At 48.9% G+C, this 14,898-nt stretch overlaps 1 non-coding gene across 1 annotated transcript; it reads right to left on the reverse strand.

Moving 5' to 3' along the window:
• Positions 1 to 13,444: 13,444 nt before the first annotated feature.
• On the reverse strand, positions 13,445 to 13,608 carry LOC140390719 (U1 spliceosomal RNA). The gene has a single exon (XR_011934777.1). It is a non-coding gene; the product is annotated as a U1 spliceosomal RNA (small nuclear RNA).
• Between the last annotated feature and the right edge of the window lie 1,290 nt (positions 13,609 to 14,898).

Consider the following 14,898-nt stretch of genomic DNA (forward strand, 5'->3'; position numbering starts at 1 on the left):
GCTTAAAAATTCGACACACTCCCAGCCCACACCACACATCACATCTTTCACTCACACTTACTGCATTTACACCGCCAAACTGTCCCTTTACTTACAATTTCCTCTCATCAGTAAAGCTAGTTCTTCGGTATTGTTCTAACAAATGTTGGAATGTTCCTCTCTAGTTGGAGAAATATGGCTCAAAAAGTCCACTATGCTCATTTGCATATTGCCCTTAAAAGGAAGTGAACCGCCCCTCAGCCACAATCACAGGCTCAGCTTTCCGGAAAGAAAACTTTCTCTGTCTAACTTTGTTCAGCAAGGAAAGATGAAACTTCTCAGACACTGGCAGAGAGAGAGATTGATCAGGAGGGTTTGGAGTCACAAACATGCTCATTATTGTCACTCGGAGAGATGTTTTTGGTCACGAGGTTGAGGACCCCCCCCCCAGACTACCCACACCCACTCCCTCCCACACACTTCCTTCCCCCCCCACTCCCCCCCCCCACACACACCACCGCCCCACACACTCCCCCCCACCCACTCTCCACCCCACACACTCCCCACACTCCCCCCCTCACACACTCCCCCACCCACACACTCCCCACCCCACACTCCCCCCCCCCACACACACACTCCCCCCCCACACACCCACTCCCCCCACACACACAACCCCGCCCCACACACTCCCCCCCCCACACACTCCCTACCCCCCAATCCCCCCCCACACACACCCCCACACAAACACCCACACACTCCCCCCCACACATACTCCCCCCACAGGGAGGGTGCAGAAGAGATTTACCAGATGTTGCCTGGTATGGAGGGCATTAGGTATGAGGAGCGGTTGAATAAACTCGGTTTGTTCTCACTGGAACGACGGAGGTTGAGGGGTGACCTGATAGCGGTCTACAAAATTATAAGGAGCATAGACAGATAGTCAGCGGCTTTTCCCCATGGTAGCAGGGTCAATTACTCGGGGGCATAGGTTTAAGGTGCGAGGGGCAATGTTTAGAAATGAAATGAAATGAAATGAAAATCGCTTATTGTCACAAGTAGGCTTCAATGAAGTTACTGTGAAAAGACCCTAGTCGCCACATTCCAGCGCCTGTTCGGGGAGGCTGTTACAGGAATTGAACCGTGCTGCTGGCCTGCCTTGGTCTGCTTTCAAAGCCAGCGATTTAGCCCTGTGTACGAGGCAAGTCTTTTACACAGAGGGTAGTGGGTGCCTGGAACTCGCTGCCGGAGGAGGTGGTGGAAGCAGGGACGATAGTGACATTTAAGGTCCATCTTGAGAAATACATGAATAGGATGGGAATAGAGGGATACAGACCCAGGAAGTGTAGAAGATTGTAGTTTAGGCGGGCAGCATTGTAGTTTAGGTGGCACTGGCTTGGAGGGCCGAAGGGCCTGTTCCTGTGCTGTACTTTTCTTTGTTCTTTGTTGTTCTTGTTCAATATAAACCCCATATTTCAATTTATTTCCTGGCTGCATCAGTAGCTGTAAATGCTGCTGTACACTCTATCTGAAATATTACTGCATTAGAGAATGTCATTCTGAATATTAGCTTGTAATATATAGCTGTTCTCATCCATATCACTATTGAGAACACATTAGCTCCTTTCCCAGATATCACTGCAGTTGACCCGGTCACTGTTTATACCAGAAGACTAGAATAAACATTCCACCATGTTGATGTGGTCACTACAATTATTCCTTTTGGAGTTCTGACTATCATGTACCCAGGGTGAGAGCCTGTGAGACTACACTGTATAATAATCTTTATTCGGCACCGAGGTCCCAGGTTCGATCCTGGCTCTGGGTCACAGTCCGTGTGGAGTTTGCACATTCTCCCCGTGTTTGCATGGCTTTCGCCCCCACAACCCAAACGAGGTGCCGTGTAGGTGGATTGACCACATTAAATTGCACCACACCAACCAGCGCCGAAGGGCCTCCGCCGGCCGGCGAGGTTGGCGCACGTGCGGGAGCGCCAGCGCGATCTGGCGCATGCGCCGAATCGCTGCCGTATTTACCTTTTTTTTTCTTTTTAAAAAGTATTTTTATTAAGGTTTTGCAGAATTTTTTCATAATAATACAGTAGTAACAATAACAACAAAACAAACTAGAGTGAACATTCACATAATGCAAAAAGAGAATATACAATAACAATTAAACAGACATTACCCCACGCGACCCAGTCTTCCCACACCATCCCAATGAAGCACACACCCACCCCCCCTACGGATTGCTGCTGCTGCTGACATTTTAATTTCCCCCGAGAAAGTCGAGGAACGGCTGCCACCTCCGAGCGAACCCCAGCATTGACCCTCTTAAGGCAAACTTTATTTTCTCGAGGCTGAGAAACCCAGCCATGTCGTTAACCCAAGTCTCTACACTCGGGGGCTTCGAGTCCCTCCACATTAATAAAATCCATCTCCAGGCTACTAGGGAGGCAAAGGCCAAGACGTCGGCCTCTTTCGCCCCCTGAACTCCCGGGTCTTCTGACACTCCAAAGATTGCTATCTCTGGACTCGGCACCACCCGTGTGTTAAGCACCTTGGACATTGCCCTCGCGAACCCGTGCCAGAACTCTCTAAGCTCCGGGCATGCCCAAAACATGTGGACATGGTTTGCAGGGCTGCCCTTGCACCTCACACAACTGTCTTCTACCCTAAAAACGTGCTCATTCTCGCTGCCATCATGTGTGCCCGGTGGACCACCTTAAATTGAATTAGACTGAGCCTGGCACATGATGAGGAGGAATTAACCCTGCCCAGGACCTCTGCCCACAGACCCGCTTTCAACTCCTCACCCCTCACCTAGCTCCTCCTCCCACTTGCCCTTGAGCTCCTCCACCAGGGTTTCCTCCGCCTCCTGTAGTTCCCGGTAGATATCCAATACCTTCCCCTCCCCCACCCTGGTGCCGGAGACCACCCTGTCCTGTATCCTCAGTGGTGGCAGCGTCGGAAAGGCCACTGCCTGTTTGTTCTGGAATGCTCGTACTTGCAGATGTTTAAAGGCGTTTCCTGGCGGCAGATTAAATTTGTCCTCTAGCGCCTTCAAACTGGGAAAGCTTCCGTCTATGACCAGATCTCCCATCCTGCTGATACCTGCCCTCTGCCAGCTGTGGAACCCACCATCCATCCTACCCGGGACAAACCTGAGGTTGTTACATATCGGGGTCCAGATCGACGCTCCCTCAACCTTCTTGTACCTCCTCCACTGTCCCCAGATCCGCAGTGTCGCCACCACCACCGGACTTGTGGAGTAACCGGTCGGCGAGAACGGCAAAGGAGCTGTTATCAAAGCTCCCAGACTGGTACCTTTACATGACGCCGTCTCCAGCTGCTCCCCCCCCCCCACCCCCACCCCCCCCCCCCCCCCCCCACCACCATCGCCCACTTCCTAATCATCGCTATATTGGTCGCCCAGTAGTAGTTGTGAAAGCTTGGCAGCGCCAACCTGCCCCCCCACCCCTCCGACTGCGCTCCAACAGCGATCTCCTTTATTCGCCCACACAATGAACCTACTCACCCACTTAAAAAAGACCTTAGGGATGAAGATTGGGAGGCACTGAAAGACAAACAAAAATCTGTGGAGGACAGCCATTTTCACGGTCTGCACCCTCCCTGCCAGTGACAGCGGGAGCATGTCCCACCTTTTAAAGTCCCCTTCCATTTGCTCCACAAACCGGGTCAGGTTGAGCCTGTGCAGGGCATCCCATTTCCTGGCCACTTGTATACCAGGGTAACAAAAACTTTCGCTGTTACCACCTCCACCTCCCCTCCCTCTGAGGGCATCATAATAATATTGAAAAGTCTCCGGACATTGGTATTGAGTTGTCTGCCTTTCACAAACCCAGTCTGGACTTCCTCTATCACCCCTGGGACGCAATCCTCAATTCTTGTGGCCAGAATCTTAGCTAGCAATTTGGTATCCACGTTTATCAGCAAAATCGGCCTGTGTGACTCGCAATGTTCCGGGTCCTTCCCTCGTTTAAGAATGAGTGAGATCAAGGCCTGTAACATTGTTGGGGGGGGGAGGGTTCCTTTTTCTCTAGCCTCATTGAAGGTCCTCATCAGGAGTGGGCTCAATATTTCCGAAAATGTCTTATAGAATTCTACCTGGTAACCGTCCTGCCCTGGGGCTTTACCCAATTGCATGCCCTCTATACCCTTGACAATCTCCTCCAATTCAATCAGGGCCCTCAGCCCCTCCACCAGGGCCTCTTCCACCTTTGGAAACCTCAACTGGTCCAAAAGTTGCCTCATCCCATCCACTCCCGTGGGAGGCTCCGACTCAGACAGTTTACTATAGAACTCCTTAAAGACTCCGTTCACCCCCCCCCCCCCCCCCCCCACTGCTGGCGTATTTCCTGCGCATGCGCACGGGATTTCTTCTCTGCGCCGGCCATCGCGGAGGTTCACAGCGGCCGGCGTGGAGGGAAAGAGTGCCCCCACGGCACAGCCCCACCTGCGGATCGGTGGGCCCCGATCACGGGCCAGGCCACCGTGGGGCCGGCCACCCCCCCCCCCCCCCCACCACGGGGCCAGATTCCCCCGTGCCCCGCGAGGACTCCGCAGGCCGCACGCAGAGCCAGGTCCTGCAGGTAAGGACCTGTTGTGATTTGCGCCAGCGGGACCAGCCGAAAACGACGGCATCTCCACCTTTAACTTGGAGAGGTGTATCTGTCCTGTGTGTGACCCAAGTCACCCACTGACTCTGAACATCCTCACAGCAACTTGGGGACAGGCATTTCGAAAGCACATTTCAGAACCTTTGGGTAACGCAAACTGCTTCACAGGCAATGGAGCCCTTTTGAAATCTAGTCAGGAGTAATTTAGGAAATGGACCAGCTAATTTGAGAAAGAGAGAGAGAGAGAGAGAGAGATACAGGGAGACACAGAAACAAGATGAGGTTGTGCTGTACATGTTTCAGAACTGACACTGAGACACACACGAGATGTACAATATCAATTATTATTCTGAAGCATTTGATTAAATCATCCCTTAACCTAAATTCCATTGTTTCAGAGTAAAGCTTCATCTACACTGTCCATCAAACACTCACAACCCAAATACTGTCTGGAATTAAATACAGAGTCAAAATCCCTCTGTCCTGTCCAAGGGATTTTTCATTGCAGATACTTATTTTTATTATTTTGGAAAAGCAGAATTCAAATTGCACCGAATCCCAGGGTGGACTCTTGTTCATTACAATCATGAACTCAGCCCTTCACATTCAAACATGAAGTTTAAGCTCTGATTACAGGTGCCTGCTTGTCTCTGTTTGTATATTGGATATTCTGAATTCAAGTTGCTTTGTCACTTGTCTGAAGGATTTGAATAATTGGTGTTGGTTAATCAATCCTTTCTCTCAGCACATGGAAGTTGTGAACCTCAGTCTGATGTAGTAAACAAAAAACTGCTTCCTTTGATCATCAATCCATTTCCCAACCCTAAAAAGATCTCACACCTTTCCATAATGCAGGAATATCTCAATCAAAACTTCTAATCAGTTCCCCATACACTTGTTAACACTTGCCTGTGTGAAGTAAATTCCACTGACAGATTCCAAAACTTGCACAGAACAATGACTGATTACTTTAAACTTTCAAACAGAATTATTTTAACTTGTACGAAGTCTTACAACACCGGGTTAAAGTCCAACAGGTTTGTTTCGATGTCACTAGCTTTCGGAGCGCTGCTCCTTCCTCAGGTGAATGAAGACGTATGTTCCAGAAACACATATATAGACAAATCCAAAGATGCCAAACAATGCTTGGAATGCGACCATTAGCAGGTGATTAAATCTTTGCAGATCCAGAGATGGGGTAACCCCAGGTTAAAGAGGTGTGAATTGTGTCAAGCCAGGACAGTTGGTAGGATTTCGCAGGCCAGATGGTGGGGGATGAATGTAATGCAACATGAATCCCAGGTCCCGGTTGAGGCCGCACTCATGTGTGCGGAACTTGGCTATAAGTTTCTGCTCGGCGATTCTGCGTAGTCGCGCGTGCTGAAGGCCGCCTTGGAGAACGCTTACCCGGAGATCAGAGGCTGAATGCCCTTGACTGCTGAAGTGTTCCCCGACTGCAAGGGAACATTCCTGCCTGGCGATTGTTGCGCGATGTCCGTTCAATCGTTGTCGCAGTGTCTGCATTGTCTCGCCAATGTACCACGCTTTGGGACATCCTTTCCTGCAGCGTATGAGGTAGACAACGTTGGCCGAGTCACACGAGTATGTACCGCGTACCTGGTGGGTGGTGTTCTCACGTGTAATAGTGGTATCCATGTCGATGATCTGGCACGTCTTGCAGAGATTACCATGGCAGGGTTGTGTGGTGTCGTGGTCACTGTTCTGAAGACTGGGTAGTTTGCTGCAAACAATGGTTTGTTTGAGGTTGCGCGGTTGTTTGAAGGCAAGTAGTGGGGGTGTGGGGATGACCTTGGTAAGATGTTCATCGTCATCAATGACGTGTTGAAGGCTGTGAAGAAGATGACGTCGTTTCTCCGCTCCGGGGAATGCAACTGATTTTGGAGAGTAGTCCATGGTGAGTCTGATGGTTGGCTGGAACTTTTTAATGTCATCGTGTAGTCATTTCAGTGATTCTTTGCCGTGGGTCCAAAGGAAAAAAATGTCATCGATGTATCTGGTGTATAACGTCGGTTGAAGGTCCTGTGTGGTGAGTAGGTCCTGTTCAAACTTGTGCATGAAGATGTTGGCGTATTGGGGTGCGAATTTGGTCCCCATGGCTGTTCCGTGCATCTGGATGAAGAACTTGTTGTTGAAGGTGAAGACGTTGTGATCCAGAATGAAGCGGATGAGTTGCAGAATTGCGTCTAGAGATTGGCAGTTGTCGGTGTTGAGTACTGAGGCTGTTGCAGCAATGCCGCCGTCATGGGGGATGCTGGTGTAGAGTGCCGAGACGTCCATTGTGACGAGGAATGTTCCTGGTTCAACTGGTCCATGGTTGCTGAGTTTCTGTTGGAAGTCCGTTGTGTCGCAACAGAAGCTGGGCGTACCTTGTACGATGGGTTTCAAGATGCCCTCGATGTAGCCAGAGAGGTTCTCACACAAGGTCCCATTGCCTGAAACGATAGGGCGGCCTGGTGTGTTGGCCTTATGTATTTTCGGGAGGCAGTAGAGATCTCCAACGCGGGGAGTACGTGGGATGAGAGCACGTAGCCTGCTCTGCAGATCTGGATCCAAGGTCTTGATCAGTCTGTTAAGTTGGCGGATGTGTTCCTTGGTCGGATCTGCGGGTAACTGTCTGTAGTGTTCTTGGTTGTTCAGTTGTCGGTATACTTCTTTGCAGTAGTCCGTTCTGTTCAGTACGACAGTGGCCCCTCCTTTGTCTGCTGGTTTGATGACGATGCTGCGGTTGGTCTTGAGAGGGCGGATGGCATTGCGTTGTGCTTGGGTGACGTTCGGGGCTGTCTTGTGAATGCGACTGATGAATCTGGCATTGACTCGACTCCTGACGGCTTGAGCATACATGTCGAGTCTAAGGCAGCGGCCTTCCGGAGGGGTCCAATTCGACTCTTTCCTCTTCGGTTGCCGCACCGCAGATCTCTTGGTCTGCTGTTCCGGTTCATTGATAGTCTCCTTGGGTTCGCTGTTGGCCTCTTGGGGGTCTGTGGAAGAATTCCTGGAGCCTCATTCGCCTGATGAATTCCTCCGCGTCTGCCGCGAAGCTGATGGGGTCCATTTAGGTGGTGGTGCAGAAATTGAGCCCTCTGCTGAGGACTTCGGTTTTATCTGGTTGAAGGGTGTAGTCTGACAAGTTGACAATAGATTTCCCTGTATTATTTTCTACTGTGGTACCGGGGGTGGCTTGGTTGCTGCCGGTGGTGATGCCAAGTTTCTCAAGCTTCCTGTTCTTGGTGTGCATATAGGTGGCATAGTATTGTTGTCTCATCTGTTTGGCGGTGTTCCGCAGCTGGTCTGCTGCATCCTGAGCGCAAGTTGAGAATATGGCCTCTATCTTGGTTTCCAGGTTGCTGCGTCTGCTGTAGAGCTGGCGGCCGAGGTGGTTGAGGAGTGTGTGAGAGGTGCGACGGCAGAGTCTCTCAGCGTAGTCAGTGTTGTCGGTCGACTTGAGTGGGTTTGTGATCTGTAGCCCTTTCGGGATCTTGTCTGCTTTCTTGCATCTTTGTAGAAACTTAATGTCAGTGTCTATATGCGCGACCTTCCTGGAGATCCTCTCCACTTTGAGCCGGCAGTTTGCGGTGTCGATGGTAGCCATGATGTAGAGATGCCGGCGTTGGACTGGGGTGAGCACAGTACGAAGTCTTACAAAACCAGGTTAAAGTCCAACAGGTTTGTTTCGATGTCACTAGCTTTCGGAGCGCTGCTCCTTCCTCAGGTGAACGATTTTAACTTGTGCATCAGTCCTATTATACAGAAATGTTGTCCCTGTGGGCTGACTGTTCCTCAGTACGATTGAAACAGTGAGGGACCCCACGCACTGCATTTGACGACATTTGTGGCACTTCCAATATCTACGAGACATTGCTGTCTGTATTGTGTGAATCCAGCTGCGAAAAATCAATTAACAGAAAGTAGTTGGGGATGATCATACTGACTGTTTTAATTTAATCTAAATTGTTTCATTATAAATTCTAATCTCAGGAATTGACATCAATTCTAATCTCAGGAATTGACATCAGAGGATTTCAGTGAAAAATCCCATTGAACCTCCTTGTCTAATAAAATGATGTTGTTGCCGATGACCCTGTATTGATTCAGGAATAAACTTTACATCTCACAGTGTGAAAAAAATCAAATTGAATCCCAATTTATATAGCAGCTGACTGAGGAAATCTGACTGTGAGTAACATAGAATAAGATTGTTCCCATCAAAGACTCCCAAGACAGGTCCGTCCTGGGAAATTCTTGCTGGTTTTTACTCATTGTATAGAAACCCCTCCTCGGGAGACAGATGAATAGACAACCCAAACTAGTCAGAAACTCAGGGGGAATTAAATATTAACATAAATACTGAAGTAAGGACAGGACATTGCTAGATCTGTTGCTGTGCCCTGAATTAACATGACCATAGACAGGACAAATGCCTCTGGCCTCTCCTGTGAAGACACATCTTTAGCAAACCATCGCAGCGGACAGACTGAAAACATTCATGACAGAAAGTCATGGGGTAGGTCTGCACACAGATCTCTGAGGAGATCTCAACCAATACTGTTTCTAATCATTTCCCAATAGTATTTGAACTCAGCGCTGGCTGAGGCCTGTTCTGCAGGCTTCACCCAGGGTGAGTTGTGTCTGGTTATTACCCTGACCGAGGTGTAATTTTAATAACTGAGGGATAGTGAGTGAGGGAGGGGGACAGAAATATAAATGAGTGAGGGACTGAGAGTCAGAGAGAAACATAAGGGAAGGGGGAAACTGTCTCTCATCTTTTTTTAGCCTCTGGTTGAAAGCTGTACCATTTTTGTGTTTGAACATTGCTGAGAGTTTGTGTAACTGATAAGTGGATCCTGGGATCTCGCTATATCAAATAGTGTCAGTTTTCCCATCTTTCAGTCAACTTTCTCCCTCTTTTCCCCAGGAATTTGAATTTTGAAGACTGCAATGTGAGCAGGAATCTTTGGACAAGGGCTATTCTCCAGAGGACAAGTGGAAGGACTGAGGCCTACTCCACTGGCCGCACACACGTGAGTTGTCTCTTTATTGCCGCCCCGGCCTTGCACTTAGACACAAACACATTAACCCTTTGGTGGGTGACAAAGAGTAAATTAAAGATCTGTAATATGAAGCTGTCTAAATGTTGTTTATGAACCCAAAATAACAGGGGTTCTTTTAAATCTGGATGTCCCAAAAGGGAGGGGGGGTTTGATTTCATTGCCTGAGCCACGTTCACTCTCTGTATAACCTGTTAGCTATTTTAAACGACACGCAACACTGCTGACTGCACCTTCTGGGATCTTTCTCTGTACCAATGGATTTTGTTTTAAAAAGGGTTTTCTTAGTTTTGAGAGGCAGTTTAACTCTTTCCGAGGATTGAAGGGAGTTCTTTAGACTTGGTCCAATCCACACACACAGGATGAGGGGGGAGGAAGGGGTTTAGATCCAGGGTGGAATGGGGGAATGAGGCTCGTAGCAGGAGTGAGGGAGGGGGGGGGGAGAGGAAAGACAGCGCCCCGCCTGGTTAGGTTCACATTGCTGCTGCTGTGGGATCTTGCTGTTCACGCACAGGCCTGTGGCCTTTGCCCGCAAAGCAATTGAGATCACAACTCTTAAAATAAAATAGCACATGGACTGCAAAGTGGGTTCGAAGGTCTCAAATTTGAAAGTCTTGGGAATGAGGGAGTTGATGAACCCTTTCCACAGATGACTGAGGGGATATTCAGCCAGGATCACATTTCTGCTTGTGGGATCTTACTGTGCAAACAATACTGCTGTCAGTTTGTACATTGCAACAATGGTGTAGAAACAGAGAGAAAGAGAGAGAGAGAGAGAAATTCACGATGTGAAACTCTGAACTCAATAAGGAAAGTGTTATCATTTTTGGGATCTCCCTGTGCATAAGTTGCCTGCAGAATTCACAAAATTAACAAAAGCGGGGTCACTTTTAAAATTTATCCATCGACTAAAGTAATCTCGATGGTGCGGAATTAAAGTCCCTTAACTTGAAGCGGGTATAATTCTGGAATGAAGCCTGTATTTTAGGCCGAGACATAAATATGAGGGTGCAATGAAATCCGCAGGGGGCCATTTGAATTCAGTTTGCTGTGGTTCTGATTGTTAGATTCCTGTGTGTGACCCTCTCTTTCTCTCTCTCTCTCCTTCACAACTACTGGGATGAGCAAGACAGAGAGAGAAGTACAGAAAGAATGTGGGGCTGGGGGGTGATGGAGATTAGAGAGAGGGAGAATGACAGAGAGGGAGGTAGTGAAAAAGAGAGGCTGTCTCTCTCTTTCTGCATTCTTTCCATTCTTGTCTCTCTCCCTCTGTCTCCCCAGCGTTCTGCCGATATCTGTCCATCTCTCTCCACCTTCTTGGTGTCTCTTTAAACCTTCAATCAACAAAAACCACCCCACAAACTGCACCGGGGAGCCTCCAGCACACCTTCCCGGGAATTCCTTGATTTGCGAAAAGAATAGCAATAAATGCTGGGAGGGTGATTTACCGGGCAGTGGGTTTCCCAGGTTAAAGAGGGGAGTTTAACTTTCTGAGGGCGGATGTGTCTCGAGACTTGGAATACCCGTGCTGTTCAGAGGTTGGGGTGGTGGCGAGGGGAGATTGAAGAAAGAATATAGCAGTCAAGGGAAGGAACATGTCCCCCACCCCCCTGCTCACCTGCCTGTCCCACCCTGACAGGATCACATTGCTATGTGTGGGATCCTGCTGTGCACCAATGGCCTGCAGCCTTTCCTGAACTGTCAACTTAGTGACCACGCACAATTTAAAATTAAACTGGCTCACTGAGTGTGAAGCAGTCGGGAGGCGGTGAGGGAGTGGGTCTGAAATGAATAGGCCGCAGCCTGGGTACAGGTTTGTCCTCAATGGTGGTGTTTGTGTTTTAGACAGGGCGGTGGGGTTGGAAGGATTTCTGAGGGGGGTTTGGGGTTAAATATCCCTGTCTCTGTCCCTCCAGCTTTCTATCTCTCCCTTTCCAATCATTTATTTGTACATTGAATCTTCTAATAAATGGGTTTGAGAATCCCAAGGTGATTTAGACATAGAAAGGATAGAAATGAAATGAAAATTGCTTATTGTCACAAGTAGGCTTCAATTAAGTTACTGTGAAAAGCCCCGAGTTGCCACATTCCGGCTCCTGTTCGGGAAGGCTGTTACGGGAATTGAACCGTGCTGCTGGCCTGCCTTGGTCTGCTTTCAAAGCCAGCGATTTAGCCCGGTGCTAAACAGCCGAACCATGTTCTTTATCAATGATAAGAAGATAGAAACAGTGGAAGTTCAAAACGTACAACATTTCTGTGTGATAGGATTGAGGCATCAGTTAAAATAGTTCTGTTTCAAAATTTAATCTCACCAGTCATTTCCGTGGCAGCTTTTGGAATCTCTCAGTGGAATTTACTTTATACAGTCAAGTGTTAACAAGCCTATGGGAACTCAAGTTTGATTGAGATATTCCTGCTTTATGGAAATGTGTCCGATCTTTTTTTTTCTTCAAAAAATATACTTTATTCATAAAATCTATCATAAACATTACAGAACATTTTGAATTGTCTTGACTGTACATTTCCATCAGAGTTACACATTCCCTTGACTTTCTTCCATTCAATTTTGATAACCTTACACACATATCGCTCTTTACGTTACAAAAGATCAGCCATGACCTCATTGAATGGAGGAGCAGGCTCGAGGGGCCAGATGGCCTACTCCTGCTCCTAGTAATTATGTTCTTATGTAATTCCTTCTTAAACATTATAGACGGGCAGAACGGTAGCATTGTGGAGAGCACAATTGCTTCACAGCTCCAGGGTCCCAGGTTCGATTCCGGCTTGGGTCACTGTCTGTGAGGAGTCTGCACATCCTCCCCGTGTTTGTGTGGGTTTCCTCCGGGTGCTCCGGTTTCCTCCCACAGTCCAAAGATGTGCAGGTTAGGTGGATTGGCCACGATAAATTGCTCTTAGTGTCCAAAATTGCCCTTAGTGTTGGGTGGGGTTATGTGGTTATGGGGATAGGGTGGGGGTGTTGACGTTGGGTAGGGTGCTCTTTCCAAGAACCGGTGCAGACTCGATGGGCCGAATGGCCTCCTTCTGCACTGTAAATTCTATGATCTATGATTTACATTGTCATGTTTCTTTTATACATTGGAGTGTTAATGACCCAGACCGAGGGGGGTTTACACTGTTAACTGCCCCTCGGTGTACATTTGCTGGTGAGACCTTACACAGTGGTCTTTCCCCTTTGCGCCTTGGCGGCAGCTGACCCAAGCTTGAGTGCGTCCCTCAGCACATAGTCCTGGACCTTGGAATGTGCCAGTCTGCAACACTCGGCACGGGACCTGGCGATTCTCCAACCATTTACCGCGCGTTCCACGAGTGTTTCACGCAACGCCGCTGCTAGCCACTCACAAGTAGCGGAATTGGTGAGGGTTTTGTGTCAGTTTTGCCATCGTGAAACTCCACGGATCCTCCGTTGGCATCAGCACTTAGCCTGAGGATTGGAGAATCCAGCCCACGGTGTTTTGAATTTGCCGACCACAAATAAAATGTCAGGGGGAGAATTGCGTGGGGTGAGGGTTATTTTTTCTGGGGTAAATAAATTGTAGTTATGGGTGGATTGCAGGCAGAGTAATAAACTCTGAGCAGAAGGAATAATTGTTGATAATGGAAGGGAGTAAAATAATGGAGGTGGGCAATTATTGTGTGGAAAGACTAGGTAACCAGCAAATACATAAGACTGGACAGGTCTCGAAAGAGTTGAGCGCCCTACTGGCAAGTGAATGAACAGCAATTCTATTTTTATTTTGTAAATCAGGGGAGAGCGCGAACGCAGTCCCCCACTACCACAAATTTTGCAGTCGAGTATCCCGCATTTGGGGACATCGCAGGCGTCAGCACACCCGAAGTGCAATGGGCTAGCCTCGTCCTGGGCGAACCACCTTTTTGATCATGGTTTCACCCCTGCCAGGTAAGTATGCTTAAAAACACGACACACTCCCAGCCCACACCACACATCACATCTTTCACTCACACTTACTGCATTTACACCGCCAAACTGTCCCTTTACTTACAATTTCCTCTCATCAGTAAAGCTACTTCTTCGGTATTGTTCTAACAAATGTTGGAATGTTCCTCTCTAGTTGGAGAAATATGGCTCAAAAAGTCCACTATGCTCATTTGCATATTGCCCTTAAAAGGAAGTGAACCGCCCCTCAGCCACAATCACAGGCTCAGCTTTCCGGAAAGAAAACTTTCTCTGTCTAACTTTGTTCAGCAAGGAAAGATGAAACTTCTCAGACACTGGCAGAGAGAGAGATTGATCAGGAGGGTTTGGAGTCACAAACATGCTCATTATTGTCACTCGGAGAGATGTTTTTGGTCACGAGGTTGAGGAACCCCCCCCAGACTCCCCACACCCACTCCCTCCCACACACTTCCTTCCCCCCCCCACTCCCCCCCCCCACACACACCACCGCCCCACACACTCCCCCCCACCCACTCTCCACCCCACACACTCCCCACACTCCCCCCCTCACACACTCCCCCACCCACACACTCCCCACCCCACACTCCCCCCCCCCACACACACACACACTCCCCCCCCACACACCCACTCCCCCCACACACACAACCCCGCCCCACACACTCCCCCCCCCCACACACTCCCTACCCCCCAATCCCCCCCCACACACCCCCCCACACAAACACCCACACACTCCCCCCCACACATACTCCCCCCACAGGGAGGGTGCAGAAGAGATTTACCAGATGTTGCCTGGTATGGAGGGCATTAGGTATGAGGAGCGGTTGAATAAACTCGGTTTGTTCTCACTGGAACGACGGAGGTTGAGGGGTGACCTGATAGCGGTCTACAAAATTATAAGGAGCATAGACAGATAGTCAGCGGCTTTTCCCCATGGTAGCAGGGTCAATTACTCGGGGGCATAGGTTTAAGGTGCGAGGGGCAATGTTTAGAAATGAAATGAAATGAAATGAAAATCGCTTATTGTCACAAGTAGGCTTCAATGAAGTTACTGTGAAAAGACCCTAGTCGCCACATTCCAGCGCCTGTTCGGGGAGGCTGTTACAGGAATTGAACCGTGCTGCTGGCCTGCCTTGGTCTGCTTTCAAAGCCAGCGATTTAGCCCTGTGTACGAGGCAAGTCTTTTACACAGAGGGTAGTGGGTGCCTGGAACTCGCTGCCGGAGGAGGTGGTGGAAGCAGGGACGATAGTGACATTTAAGGTCCATCTTGAGAAATACATGA

This window comes from Scyliorhinus torazame, chromosome 14 (assembly GCF_047496885.1).
Source record: "Scyliorhinus torazame isolate Kashiwa2021f chromosome 14, sScyTor2.1, whole genome shotgun sequence".
NCBI classification, from domain to species: Eukaryota; Metazoa; Chordata; class Chondrichthyes; order Carcharhiniformes; family Scyliorhinidae; genus Scyliorhinus; species Scyliorhinus torazame.